Genomic DNA, 14,521 nt, shown 5'->3' with positions numbered 1-14,521 from the left:
TAGGGTGCAATGGCAGATAAGCAGGTCCTGCAAGACAAGACATGAATTCCAGAAGCTCAGAGGTGAGACACGAATGAAAGAACAGTGTCCACCGTAGCGTGCATGGGGTCAAGCTGTTTAGCTAAGCACAAAGTGGCAAAAACTGAGTAATTTGCTCCTATATTGAGCCCTCGTAGAAGGTTTTCTAGCAGCTTGGATAATGCGCATATTGTCCTCGGACAGATTAAACTGCGCTAAAGATCTGAATTCAGGCACCAGGCCACCAAGCTGAACGATTGTGGGGAGGGGTGCCACATCTGGTGATCGCACTGGTGAAGCAGGTTGGGAATCAATGGCAATCTGATCAGCGGAAGAATTGACAGATGCTGAAGTTCCAAAAAACAGAATCTGGCTGGCCACCACGGAGCTATGAAGAGGAGAGTGAAATTTGCATTCCTGAGCTTGCAGAGTGACCTATGAATCACAGGCAATGGAGGAAAGGCATAAGCCTTCGTGTTGTGCCATGGAATCTCGAGAGTATCTCCCAGGGAGGACATCCCGAGACTGTCTCTGGATGCATACAGAGGACGTTTTCTGTTTGTATAAGTCGCCAAGAGGTCTACTTCTGGAGTTCCCCATTGGCGGAAAATGGTGGAGAGAACATCTGTGAATGCGAATACAGACTACCTTGTTCATGATGGACGGTTGAAAAGCTTTGAGCGCTAGAAAAACCGCCAAGAGTTCCAGATAATTGATATGAAACTGCCTGTCCTGAGGTGTCCAAAAGGTTGAATACTTCAAGGTGACCCAGCGTTGTGCCCCAGCCCAGAAGAGAGGAGTTTGTGGTAACCGTCACTTGTGGGCAGGGCTCCTGGAAGGAGGCCCCCACTGAAAGGTTGTCGGTCGAAGACCACCATTGTATATCCGCCATCATGCAGAACGGAACTGGGATCATCTTGGAATCCGGGTCCGAAGCTTGAGGCCAAGAGCTCCTAAGAGCAAGCCGAGTATGCCTCATCTTCAAACGTGCAAGAGGAAGGGCTAACATGCAAGAAGCCATAAGGCCCAGAAGTCTCAGGAACCACCAAGCTGACATGTGCGAAGACTGGAAGAAGAGCCGACATGTGACTGATTGTTCCAAACAGCGGACAGGATTGTGGACCTCTTTGGTACTGATCGTATTCCAACGGAAACCCAGAAAAATCAGGTGCTGGAAGATTTCCGCCAGTTCACCGACAGCCCAAGGTGGAACAGGAACCTGGAGGAGAGACTGGAGATTGATCAATGCCATCTGTGGGCAAGAACTGCGCAGGAGCCAATAGTCCAAATATGGATATACATGAACACCCTGCACCCTGAGGAAAGCTGCAATGACCGACATCATCTTCGTAAAGACATGCAGTGCTGAGCTGAGACCAAAAGGGAGCACACAGAACTGGAAATGTTCCCGTCCCAGGGAGAATCGCAGATATTTCTGATGCGGCCCCCATATCCAGAAGTGCATATATGCGTCCTGAAGGTCCACCACACAGCCAGTCGCCCTTCCGAAGAGAGGACTTTATTTGGCAAGGCGTTACCTTGAATTTCTCTTGGGCAAGAGAAAGGTTGAACTGGGAAAGATTGAGGATAGTGCGCAGGCCAGCCTGGTTGGGTTTGGGCACTGAGCAGACAGGAGTAGAAACCCTCCCCTTGCACACCGAGGGGAACAGGCTCCACCGCTCTGAGGTCTAGAAGTTTCTGTTCCTCAACTCTGAGTGAGGGCGACCTGATCTGCTGTAAGGGAGGGTTAAAGGGTGGGGTAACCGAAAGCCCGCCCGATGGACAAAATCCACCATTCTTCGGTGATGATCTGCCATGCCTCCAGATGAGACGAGATTCGTCCTCCCATCGGAGTCTCGTGCGACCAACAAAAAATATAATATTTGAGGATTTGACGGCAGGAAGACTACCTGTCCCTGGAGAGGAGGCTGATGGCCGAGAGAAAAACCGAACACCTTGCCGCTGTTGCTATCGGCTGTGCCAGCCAACCGGAGCTTCAGTTCGACGCAGACGGAGATCCTGAAACCCCCTGAATCCAGAGACAGACTGAGTCTGAGATCCTAACCTCTGTATATAAGGAGCCTTAGCTGGAGCTTTCACCAGGACCGATAAAGATTTGGCGGTTTGGGTACTCGTTTTCGTCTTTGCGAGTTCCTCGTCTGTAGAAGAATGGAACAATTCCTTGCCATCAAAAGGAAGGTCCAGTACTTTGTCTTGCACTTACTTTGAAAACTTTGCTGCATGGAGCCACACTTGGTGGGAGATGTCAACCCCGACCATAAGGCCTCGAGCCGAAGTATCTACCTAGTGTGCCGCAGCTTCCAGTAGATCCTGTGCCAACACTCTAGTGTCCGACAAACCGGTTTTAAAGTCGTCTAACCTAGCTGCAGGAATACACTCCTGGAAATCGGCTAGCTCTTTCCAAAGTTTTAGATTGGCTGCTGCCAGGATGAGCTCGGAGTTAGCTTGACGAAGTTGGTGCGCCAAATTGGCAAATACTTTCTTGCCCAAGGCGTCCAGAAGCTTATCCACTATGGATAGAATTTGGGCCGCTGCCGTTGAAGATGCAGAGGCTGGCTTGGATTGGAGGGCGGCCGCTGCCACCACCGTTGAGGAAGAAGGCAGACATGCCGATAAGGGTATCGCCTCAGAGGTGTGAAGCTTGTAGCGAGCGTCAATTCTCTTGTTGAGGTGCAGCCCTGTATGGGGTTTATCTCAGAAGTTATGGGCCTCAGCCAAGACATCCTTCTGAAGGAACAGGCTGGTACGCTCCCATGCTGACAGGGTAAAGGCTCTACAAAGCACCCCCTCCTGCGCAGTGGGGGCATCAGGTACTGGAATATGAAGGAGGACCATCATATCCAGGACCCGGTCATGGAATGCTCTCAAAGAGCGGGCTGCTCATCGCTATACTGATCCGCTAGGGCTCATTCAGCGAAGCGTGAACAGAAGCCTGGTCCGCAACATGCACCGCCTCAGGTTTTAAAGTGTTATCACGTTCTGCTGGTGTCTTCTCTATAGGGGACAACAGGGGCAGAGGAGGGAGTGGTGGAGGAGGCCAGACGGGAAGCGGTTGAGGAGGTGGCACCACCGGGGACTGCGTAGGAACAGCCGGGGCAGAAGGTGGAACAGGAGGTTCAGGGTACATTTCCCTGAAAAGTCCTTTGAAATACGCCTTCATGCGGGCAGAGTGCATGAGCATCTGAAACTTCCCAAAAAATGCATCCTCAGATGAAGGTGTTGGCGCTGGAACAGGCAGAGGCAGCTCATGAGGGGCATACCCCCATGAACGCAAGGAGGATGGTTGCCAGGAGGGTCTACCACCGGCCGGATCCACATAGATCAGTGGTGCAGAAGCAGGAGGGAGCAAGACAGTCTGAGGCAGCGGTGCCTGAGCATGCCAGTCGAAAGAAGAGTGGAACAGGTTTTTGTTGTCCACATAGCATCGCTATACTGATCCGCTAGGGCTCATTCAGCGAAGCCCCAAAAGGAAAGCTCCCTGCACCAGACGTCGTAAACGTTGGTATAAGAGGTATCCAAAATGGCCACTGTGGACCATGGAGGTTGGGCTGCCTATTTGTCGGCACCTGTGGAGAACTGCATCACATGTGGATATAAGGCAATCATCTCCTCAGGGGAGACAGGGGACTTAAGTAACACCATAGCCATAACAGAAGGATCCTTGGCAGAGCCGGTGCTGGCAGGTCTCGGATGTTTATTGGACATCTTAGAAACTGCCCCAGAATTAGCCTCCAGTGGAGAAACTCGGCAGAGCCGGTACTGGAAGGCCTGGGGTCAGTGACCGCCCTCTTTGCCCCTTTGACAGAACCGGTACCACCACAACCCTGAACGTGGGACGGTTGAGGAATGTACCCCACCCGACAGGACCCTCAAAGGAGGATCCCTTGACTCTGTTGGTACTGGATTTATCCCCAAGAAGAGGAACCTCAGGTATTAACCCGGCACATATAGCTCCCTCAAGAGGGGCCTCGAGCCGTGACTCAGTGTGGAAAGCTCCAGAAATGGAGACCTCAGGGCGTACACCGGTATCCGTGTGGAAAGCTCTAGAAGTAGAGACCTCAGGGAAAGCCCCGGTAACCAGAGCCACAGAAGTACTGGGCTGAACGTTAGCACCCAAATGGTGAACCTCGGAACAGTGTCCGGATTTGGGAGGTCTGTTGCGGGAACCGTCCGACACCACTCCGGTGTGCCTATTAGACACTCCAAGCAAAAAGAGCGAGGATCCTCCCTCGCGAAACGACTTTCGGATGAAGAACAGGACACGAATCCCAGACGCTCCGGCATAGACGGAGGACTAGATGACTGTTGAACTAGAGCAGGAAGGAAGGACAAAGGGAATAACAATTCCTGGTGATGCTAGTGCGTCCAGCCCTGACCGTGCAGAGAAAAGGACTGAAGGGAAATGTGCAGGGCGGAGTTTAGGAGGGTGGAGTTACAGCTTTGTGCGGTACACGTTGTAAAAATAAAAGAAGGACAAACTCAAAATGAGTGATGCTTTTTACAAAAGCGCTCCGGTCCCGTAGGACAGAATGTCCCACAAGTATGGAGGAAAGGGGACGGGACGTAGGAGTAAAGTAGATATCCTCTATTTCAAAGCCTTGATTGTAGAATATCTGCCCGTTTACTGAAATTAGTCAGACTTGTGCAATTACAGAAGTAAAAACATACTGCAAGGCAAATTTGTCAACAGCAATTTGGGATGATAACTAGAAAATGGCAGTGTAGTATTCCAAGCGGTAGGTTTTCAAGTTATCATTATTGTGCATAATCAACAAGTCCAAAAAAGAAAAGATTTCTGTACTGCACTCACAGGTAAATTTAAAATTGGTGTCATGTTATTAATCCAGACAATGAGCACATTCATAATGTCTCTTGGGCCTTGCCAAAAGATACAAATATTGTCAATGTATATTTTGTAAAGAACCATTTATTCTACAAATGGATTTGACAGAGTAAACGTGGGTCTCTTCAAAAGATGACATATATAAAATGGCCAAATTTGGTGCAAATGTACAGCCCACGGCTGTTCCTTTAGATTGGTTAAAAACTCATGTTTACAAATGAAAAAGCTATTTGTGTGCAGTAACGCAGCACAATTCACAATAAAGTCTGCAAGGACATTGTGTGCGGTGGGCCCGGTATCCAAAGCCTCTCTTAATTTCATCAAAGCCTTCTACTATGGGATATTTGTATATAGTGACTATATCTAGCATCACCAAAATGGGCTCTTCAGGGTTAAATTGCAAATTCTCAACTAGATTAATTACATCCCAGTTATATTTAAATAGGAACGTGCAACTGCCAATGGCTGAATTAAATGGTCTATATATCGGGCACATGATTCCAATACGACCTGAACATCCATCTGGACGCTCCCTGTTCCTCCTCTGGACTCTTTCGCGACCTCTGTGATTCTCTCTCTTTCTATTCTCCCCTCTGGCCCGACTCACTCTGTATGTTCTGATCTCCTCCTACCTCCCCCTCTCCATCCCACTGACCACTCCCCTCTCCTGGAGTGATCCCTCCCTCCTCTCCTGCCACCTCTCCCTCTCTACCCCTCAGGCCAAGCTAATAACAATACTGCCACAATTCTTCTCGGTCATCCGACCCATGAAATGTGTGTCAGTTGAGGCTTTCGCTGCCACTTTCTCTTCCCCCTACTCCTCCTCTGGCTGACTCAAATCCTGACACAGCCCTTTCCATGCTCTACTCTTCTATCTCTGATACTCTGGATGTTCTTGCCCTGTCATGAGGATCCGCTTGAAGCCCAATGCCAAGTGCAACTCTTGGTACGATTCCGACCAAGCTACCCTTAAACGCGAGTGGCCTGCTCCAAAGGCAATAATGGCTCCTTGTCCGAACCAAGAAGAGAGCCCACATCCAACCCCACGTCTCTGCGGCATCTAACAGTTAAAATCTGCAAGGAGCTAGCCAACCCTGCTGCAGTCTACCTCTCCTGTCACCTCCCAGCCCCTTTGCACAGCCCTTGCCTCATTTAATCTAAAAAAAAAAAAACAGGACATCCTGTCCACCCCCTCGTCCTCTCCTCCTCCTGCCCCTTCTATATCTGCTAACTCTGGCCCCCCTGCAGCTGCCCCCTCCCTCTTTCTCTTACTTTCTTCTGTTCTCCCCTGACAAGGTTTCTAGACAAGTCCGATCTATGAAAGTCTCATCAAACAGGTTCTTCCCTGTTTGTCTAAAATCATCAAGGACCACATTGACACCCTTGCTCCTGCTCTGGCCGACTTCTGCAACCTCTCCTTCACCTCGGGAGCCTTCCTCTCCCCTCTGAAGCACTCTCTAGTTCACCCTCTTCTCAAGAAACCTGCAGTCGACCCCTCATGCCCTTCTAACTATCGCCCGATCTCCATCACTCCTTTCCTGGGCAAACACTGGAAAAGCTGTCCATCACCCAGCTTAATCTTTGGTTGTCTCCATGACCATCAGTCTGGCTTTAGAGCTGCCAGAAGCACGGAAACTGCTCTCCTGAAAATCCGTGAAGACCTGCTCTCCAGCCTTGACCAACATCCCTTCTGTCCTCATTCTACTCGATCGCTCTTCTGCCTTTGACACGGTCAACCATGCCATCCTGCTCAACCATATCTGTGATACTCCGATCAGGCCCTGGCCAGGCTGATCGCTCCTCTCTGATCTACATTCCCAGGTCCAACTTGGGTCCTTCCTTTCCTCCATCTCACGCTCTACCTGTGGTGTTCCCCAGGGGTCTAGCCTCTCTCCCTGACTGTTCAGTACCGCATCCAAAATAGGATCGACATCCCGAGGCCCTTAAACTTGCAACTAAAAGTTCCCTTCTCACAGAGGTACAGGAAGAAATCACATAGGAACACGCGCTTCAACCATTTAAATAAATTCAGATCCATTGCTGTGTACGTCCTTTATAGGTAAGCAATATACATTTAGAACAAGGAACACGTAGTAGGCAGTAAATGCGTTGCTATAGCATTAAACCAATGAGTCAAGGAGAATTTACAAGCATGGCCATATGTTTTTTTTACAGGAGAGTATACTGTAGATAGACATAATAATCACATGTAGGACCACAACGATGCACTACAACTGAATAAGCTGAATGAGAGTGCAATCCAAGAGTGCAAGCCAAGATTGATCTGCAGCAACAAACTCACTTGCACTGAACTGAGAGTTTATGAATTGTTCAAACTATTGAATGTGCGATTCACTGACAGGTATATGTTTTGTAACGCTGTTATGATAAAAGAGCATGTAATGTGATATACTATAGTTGCATTAATTTCAAGTTATCAAGGGTGAAGTTAACCCCAGTCTGTTAATGTTTTTTAGAGCACATCCTGAAGAAGGATACAGTCCAAAATGCATCAGCAAAGGCCTCTGCTAGACAAATGATTGAACACTACAAATAAATGACAAAATGATTGAACTTTAACTAAAGTATTCATGTCATTCTGTTCTTCTGGAATGACTGACTGCACAACAGATACTATGAATTACACCTATTCAGAACTCTAATTTTTCTACAAAAACAGGCGTCTCCAAGCTCAGTGGATGTTCCAATTCCTGGCACCCCTTGCCTACCGCATTGCCGCTCTCTGCTCCAACTTTCAGTGCTATGCGGATGACACGCAGCTCGTTTTGAGGCTTCCCTCTGCCACCTCTTCTTCTCTCATCTCTGACTGTCTGCTATCCAGGAGTGGTGTGCCACCAACGATCTCTGCCTTAATGCCAGTAAGACAGATTCTCCTCATCAGCACACCTGCACCCTCCTTTCCCGTCACTCTCTGGCCGGCCTCCCTTGGCCGTCTTCCAGAGGTTTTTAGCCTCACAGGTGGGAGCAGGGTCATCTTTCACTCCACACTCTCCTCACATCTCTGACATCTCTAAGAAGTCAAACTACCAACTTCGGCTACTCAGAGGTATTCTTCCTTTCTTCTCTTTCCACTAGAAGCTTACTGTCTCTAGAGCTCTGGGTCTCTCTAGGCTGGACTATTGCATCAGCCTCTTTCTAAATCTGCCTGCTTCTACTCTCCGCAACTCATTCAGAACAGTACTGCGCAACGTGTTCTTGGCCTCAAGTCCTGGGATCGTATCTCTCCAGCCCTGAAATCTCTTCGTTGGCTCCCAGTGGCTGCAAGTATTAAATTCAAGACCCTTTGCATTGTCCACAAGACTTTCTGGGGCCTTGTTCCAAAATACCTTCAAGTCTCCCTCCATAAATACCTTCCCAGTCAAGCTCTTCGCTCCTCTACCTCCAACTCCCTCAGGATCAGTCGCTACTCCAAGCGACGAGTTGGGGGTAGATCTCCTTCCTCGACTGGGGCCTCCCTCTGGAACAGCCTCCCTGCCACTCTGAAACATGAAGAGAACCCTCTCTGGTTCCGGAAGCATCTCAAGACCTTCCTCTTTGCTTCTGCCTTCACTCTTTCTCTACCCTACTGATCTATTCCGCTTCGGCACTGTGCACCTGGTTACCCTGTGATTTTGGGCCCAGGTCCCTGCGCACTCAGCCACACACCCGCACTGCCTCCTGGCAACCCTTGCACACAGTCTGTATCTGTAGCCCTTTCCTGCACTTAGACACCCCTTGTCTGCGCCTTAAACCTTGCACTTGCCACCTTGCTGGCTGCACTACCAGTTGTTTTTATCCCTTTGCGCAGCGCTTTCCACTTCTCCCCTCTCCCTTGCACTTTCCCCCTTCGCTCTCCCTATACTTGCACGTTCTCAAGGTCACACGGCCTAGTAAGATCATGGTTTTATCCTCCCTTGTCTCATTGCGCTCTGAAACACTTGTGTATGAGCGCGATACAGAAAGAGGTTCTTGATTTTCTAGCTCGGTCCAATATTTTTTTACTAATCTTTTGCGCAGTCGTGATTGTCAATACTAATAGGTCATGGCTACATTTCATGGCAACTTGATTAAAAGCTATCTTATACTCACTATGCTCCAAAAATAGGTAGGAAATTCTCTTTTACTTGTAAACCTAATAGGATTACATTCGATTTCAAATATTCTCTTTTTTTATTGTGTGTTTTAGTTTATTCAAACTTTTGCACACATTACAAACACAACAATATTAATATTATTACAATGTAGCTTGTTAGGAAAGATGTCCATTTATGGATAATTTTCCATCCAGTTTTGAACCCCCCCTCCCCTGCCCCCCAACCAACTTTTGTCGGACCATCCTAGCCTGACTTACCAGTGGAGCCCAGCATTCTGCTGTACTCTGCAGGATTTTTTCTCATCTGGTTTTGGGGAAACTGGCATGCCCTTCAGACAGTCATTACTGGGAGACTTTGTTTCCCTTAGTCTTTCACTTTGTTGCCATTTGTTGGTAACACTTTATCAGTGCACAATGTACTTGTACATGTACACAAGATGACATTCTTGTCATCACCTTTGAAGCCTGAAAATCTTTGGTTGACGCTATGTTCAACCCGTCAGATGACAAATCGCCATGAAGGCCCAGAATATTTGGAATACAGCAGCACACAGTAAAGACACCCTAGTTTTGCAGCCCCGGAATGCATAGCCAGGTAGTATGCCGCCCACATACCAACATCACCTATCAAACGAAGCCCCCGGACTAATGGGTCACCCCACACCAAACTGGTAGACGAATCTGAACATGTATGAATATGTATGGAATGTTTGTTATTTAGAGTCATATTGGCTCTTTTGACCTGCTCCACAATCAGTCAAGACGTGTGTTTATTTCATTGGTCACTGTGCCTTATTGCTACCCTTGTACCACATATTTGAAAATGCCAATAAAAACATTTTAAAATAAATAAATAAGGCGAGTTTGTGGGTTATGACTAAGGCTTCCAGTCTTCCGTTTGTACACATAATTACAGAAGGAAATCAGCCTGTTTGCTGTCTATTTATAAAAATGGAGAAATCTCTATGATGTCACTCATGCATCCCAGGCCACTCGCATTGCAGATGGCAGCATGGAGAGTGTAAAAGTTATATACAAATAGCATTGAAGTGCTTCAAATTGCTGACAGCATATATCTTAAGGCAGCAGCAGTCACAGGAGCAACCGTTTGTTGTTATGGAATAAATTGAGCTAGCCTTTCTGTGTGCTTTAATGAATGCATTTCTTTTATGAGAATAAATGCAGAAAAGAAACTGGTGGCGAACTCTCTTTTTATATGACACAAAATAAATGTAGATAAAAAAGGCCCAACAATAAATATGGATAAATCCAGAATGAAATGGCAGAAAAATACCATAAAACCGGGAGCCTTAGTAACATGTTCGGGAAATTTCGAGGGCAACGCTGCGAACACCCTTGGACTGACAGCATAGTCTCTTCACCCAAATAATGTGTCATCCAAATCGTGTAGCTTTCTTCAGTCTAGAGGGTGACAGATTGATGAGTTATATTTTCGAGTTTGGTTTGTAAGTGCGATCATTATCCAAGAAGTAAACACAGAAGCACAATTCAACACTACATTTTCCATGTGCCGAATACACCATCGATTAAGCTCTAGTCTTTACTGGAGAGCATGCAGGCGCATGACAGCAGTTGAATTACTACACTCCGGGCACCATGGTGAAAACAACGGGGTCATGCTTAAGCACATTTGGGCGAGCAGGTCAGCGCAAACTATAGCTGGAAGATTCCGTATCACAAAGATATACGCAGTGTTTAAAAACACATTCGGCTACATTATTCTGAAGGAGAAAATTCCCATTTTAAGTTTCTAGAATGTTCAATTCTGCCTCTTCTGGGATACAGATAAGCAAGAAGCGTCGCGTGACCATTCTCCTTTAGCAACTGCCTTGGCTGTCCACTGCAGACAAAGCAAGTACAACATAAGGTATCACCGCTCAAAAGCAATGGCCTCAGGAATGCAAGGGAGCTCTTACTCTGTAGTTTCCAATGCAAACAATCGCGAAAAACAACCAAATGTAAAAATGAGAGAACGAGCAAATAATAAAGATTTTTTTTAAATTAACACGGTTTCCAGACGAGTATTCATGGCGACCTTTCTGTGCATAGTGTTGCTAAAGTGCCAACCAAAGCGTACTGAATATTTTCTCCATGGTAGATGCTAACATTAAGTGCAACTCACCACCGTTTTCAGCCACGTAAAGCGGGGATCACTAGAAGGTCAATGAAAGTGGCGTTTTTCTAGCAGCGATAATTATAACGGAATGTCTCTGCGCGCTTGAGATGCGGCCGCGGACGCACAGAACAACTGCTGCAATTTCAAGCTTGAGGGATTTCCAGCAGCTCCAAGGGTGTGGGGCGCACCGGAGGGCTAAATAGAGCACCGTGGCCGTAAGTCACACAAAACCCCCCCGCAGCGTTCAGGGGAGAGCGTGTCCGGTCGCTTACCTGCCTCACAGCCAGCCCCACTCGCTTAAAGTCCTCTGTGCACTCCGCTATGGGCTCCCAGGCGTGGAGCTGCCGCTCTCGGCATGCAGTCACTGCTTCCCACACAGCTGCTGCGGCTGCTCTGCCTCGGGAAACCCGAGCCTGTTACTGCAGTAACCGTCGATAAACACTACGGAAGCCGGCATGGGGCCAGGCAGAAGAAGAGAAGCAAACGCGTTTCCCCCTGTCCCGTGGGGCATTTCTTTGTTCAGCCTTGATTCGGGAACAGTCACACAAAAGATGTGTCAGATCAGTGTTTGACAATGGAACGAAATAGAGGGGGAAAGTGTCATGGAATCAAAATGAAAGAATACCCCCATAGAAATAACTCTTAATTGTAGAAGTCATAGTTTCCAGTATTTAAAAAAAATCTAACAGAAGAGTTTAGATCTAATGTCGATTAGAGGAATTTCGTATTTTACAATTTCTCAGTGATTGGTAAAAACAATGATTATCATTTGGAAGACTGCAAGAGAGGGACTACTGAGTGTATTTTAACTTTGGTGACCTTTGACCCCCTGAACTGAAGAAAGGGGTTCCGACTAGTTCGAAGGGTTCAAATGGAACATTCTGCTTCTCTAATTTTCAAAAATCGAGACATTGAGTACTTGACCAATTATTCTATCCACTCCTTTCTCAGAGCATGTATTACCAATGCGTTTGCCCCCACATCAACCTGTTTAAACGAGTGGGGCAAGTGGCGTCCTTAATCAGTCTTATCAGTCTTTTGAGCACATTTTTATTTGTATGTTATTGTTAGGGGGAATTCTCATCTACGGCTAATTTCCCTCACCTAGTGAGTCCCCCAGCAGCTTTGCTGGACTTCTAGAGTTTATTCTTTTCCACTTGGTAAGAATGAGAGCTTTACCCCTACTCTTACCTGTGTGTTGCTATGTGTTTCTACCTGTTTTTGTGATTGTGGACTCTGAAGTACACCACTTCAATAGCCCTCTTCTTTTGTGTGTCACACAGCACCTTCAGTGCCGTGGCACAGGGTTGTCTTTGAGACTTCCCTTGACTCCATTTCTGAGGCGACTACCGTCCCCCAGAAAAGGGTAAAGTTACCATTAACTTTACTCAATCAATCTACCAGAGATCCAGTACACCCCATCTTCCATGGAGTACTTGAAAGGGTTAATTCATATCCCTTTTTATCTGTACCTCCTAGAGCATTGTTTCGCTCTTTTAACATTTAGACTTGGCTGGTGGCAGCGGTATCTACCCTAACTTTTCTACCGCGATTATATTAGATAAACGTGGTACTGTTCGTGGCTCTTATATTAGCCTCGAACATAAACCCGCTTGACCAAATCGTCTTTCTTTTGGCTCCGGTTGGGTTTATTCGCCATTTATTTTTGTTAAAGTCCTTCTTGTGTTTTACTTTGCGGGGCAAACTAGGTTTGCCTTCTTTGTTCACTGTCTTTTTGCGGGCTTCTGCTCAGAAGCCCTCCTCAAGGCGCCGGGGTGTCTAGGTGGGCTGAATGTGAGGGAGGGGTGTAGTCACCCCCTGCACAGGGTATCCTAGGAAACCCAAGTCACACTTTGTCATGATTGGCCAGGTTAGTTGTCCGGGCTGGACAACCCCCCTGCTGGGTGATTGACAGCCAGGCTGCGTGAATGGGGGTTTTTCGCATAAAAGGCAGGTCTCTTGGGCTAGAAGTCAGAGAGTCGCCACTGGAACTACAAGGAACCGAAGAGAAGCGGAGAGAACGACGACTGCTGCGACTACCCCCTCTCGGTGAAGCCCTGCTGCAGTCCTGAGCTATCTCCCCTTCAACAAATTAGAGAAGATCCAGTCCGGAGTCTTCTTCCCTTGAGCTTGGTGGGGATAACCAGCTCATCTTCCACAGCCAGAGGATCCTCTTCCTTGGTCGAAATCACTGCACACTGCAGTTGTTGTCTGGATAGCCACCTGAAGAGCCTCTCCTGTTTTTAAGGAGCACACCTTTTATTCCTCGTTGCTGCTGCTGGCTTCATCCCTGTGTGGTGCAGACCCCCTTCAGATGTCGTCCTTCACAACGAAGCTCCAGGAATCATGGGTCTGTGGGAAACCAACAGGAACAACTGCCAGGGCACCAGCTACACCATTGGAACAGGGTAATGTGTTCTACTTGAGGAAACTGGGTGAATCCCTTTTCTTTATTTCCAAGGCTTGCCCTTGTCTTCCCTCCTTCTTATAACTTTTTCTTCCGAACATTGACGATATCGAAGTACTTTTGGCTACGTTGAATCGTGAACTGTCTGACTGTGTGATCTTCGGTAACAGGCCCGGTGTCTTTCGACCCTGGCTCCGGCCCTTTGACTTTTGAACTCCTGTCTCTGAGTGTTTCTTTATTCTGCTTGCCTAACCAAAATATTGCCTGTGATTTTTGCCTCCAACTCCCTCTGGGTAAGTCGGGTGCTAAGTGTGTTTTTGCCCCGGTAGCATTTCATGTCACGGATACGCGTTTATTTAGTAGACCAAACTGTTAAAAAGTGATCACAATCATATTCACTGTAACATGTTTTGTTCATAATACCGGTTCATTCAAACACAGGGTACTTACCTTGAGACTTACTGTAGAAAGTGAATTGGTTAGTTGTGGTATATTTAACGCATGGTTTTTATTTGAGTTTAATTGAAGTGCTGTGTTTATAACGAATGGTTTAAAAATAAATGTACTTATATTTTTTACCTGAAACCTTGAGTCAGTGTTTGCTTGAGTCACGGTAATTGTGGTCCCTTTGTGTAATCTCTGCTGCTGCTCATATACTCTTGAGATACGCCTGGCTGCTCCGCCACTGCTACCACTCTGACATAGTAGTACAGGCTTGTACCAAAAGTAAAGCTTGTATTGCCACCTGTTGTCTTAATTGTGTGTAGTGGTCCCTAAGGGCACTGCACAGGATTATACCTAACAGTTATTACTTAACAAATAATAATATGCATTCAACTCTTTGTGAAGTTACTTAGACCATGAAGGTTTTAATATACACAATTTGGATATGTTTTAATTATTTATTTAATAACAGTTTAGCTCTACTTAGTCTAAACATTAACATTCACTAATATCAAATGATGTAATTCATGAATGCTTTGTTCTTCCAAATAATGTAAT

The 14,521-nt window shown here is 46.9% G+C and overlaps 1 protein-coding gene across 6 annotated transcripts in view; it reads right to left on the bottom strand.

The window, feature by feature from the left end:
- PKIG (cAMP-dependent protein kinase inhibitor gamma) overlaps positions 1–11,533 on the bottom strand; it is a 1,186,538-nt gene extending 1,175,005 nt beyond the window's left edge. For all 6 annotated transcript variants that reach the window (XM_069651336.1, XM_069651335.1, XM_069651337.1 and 3 more), the window contains exon 1: positions 11,385–11,533. The gene's annotated coding sequence lies outside the window, so the exon portion shown is untranslated. The remainder of the gene's footprint in view (positions 1–11,384) is intronic.
- Between the last annotated feature and the right edge of the window lie 2,988 nt (positions 11,534–14,521).

The sequence above is a fragment of the Ambystoma mexicanum genome, chromosome 3p, assembly GCF_040938575.1.
Source record: "Ambystoma mexicanum isolate Mex_15411 chromosome 3p, UKY_AmexF1_1, whole genome shotgun sequence".
Classification (NCBI taxonomy): Eukaryota; Metazoa; Chordata; class Amphibia; order Caudata; family Ambystomatidae; genus Ambystoma; species Ambystoma mexicanum.
The sequence above is the reverse complement of the archived record's forward strand: the minus strand, read 5'-3'. Positions and strand labels throughout refer to the sequence as shown.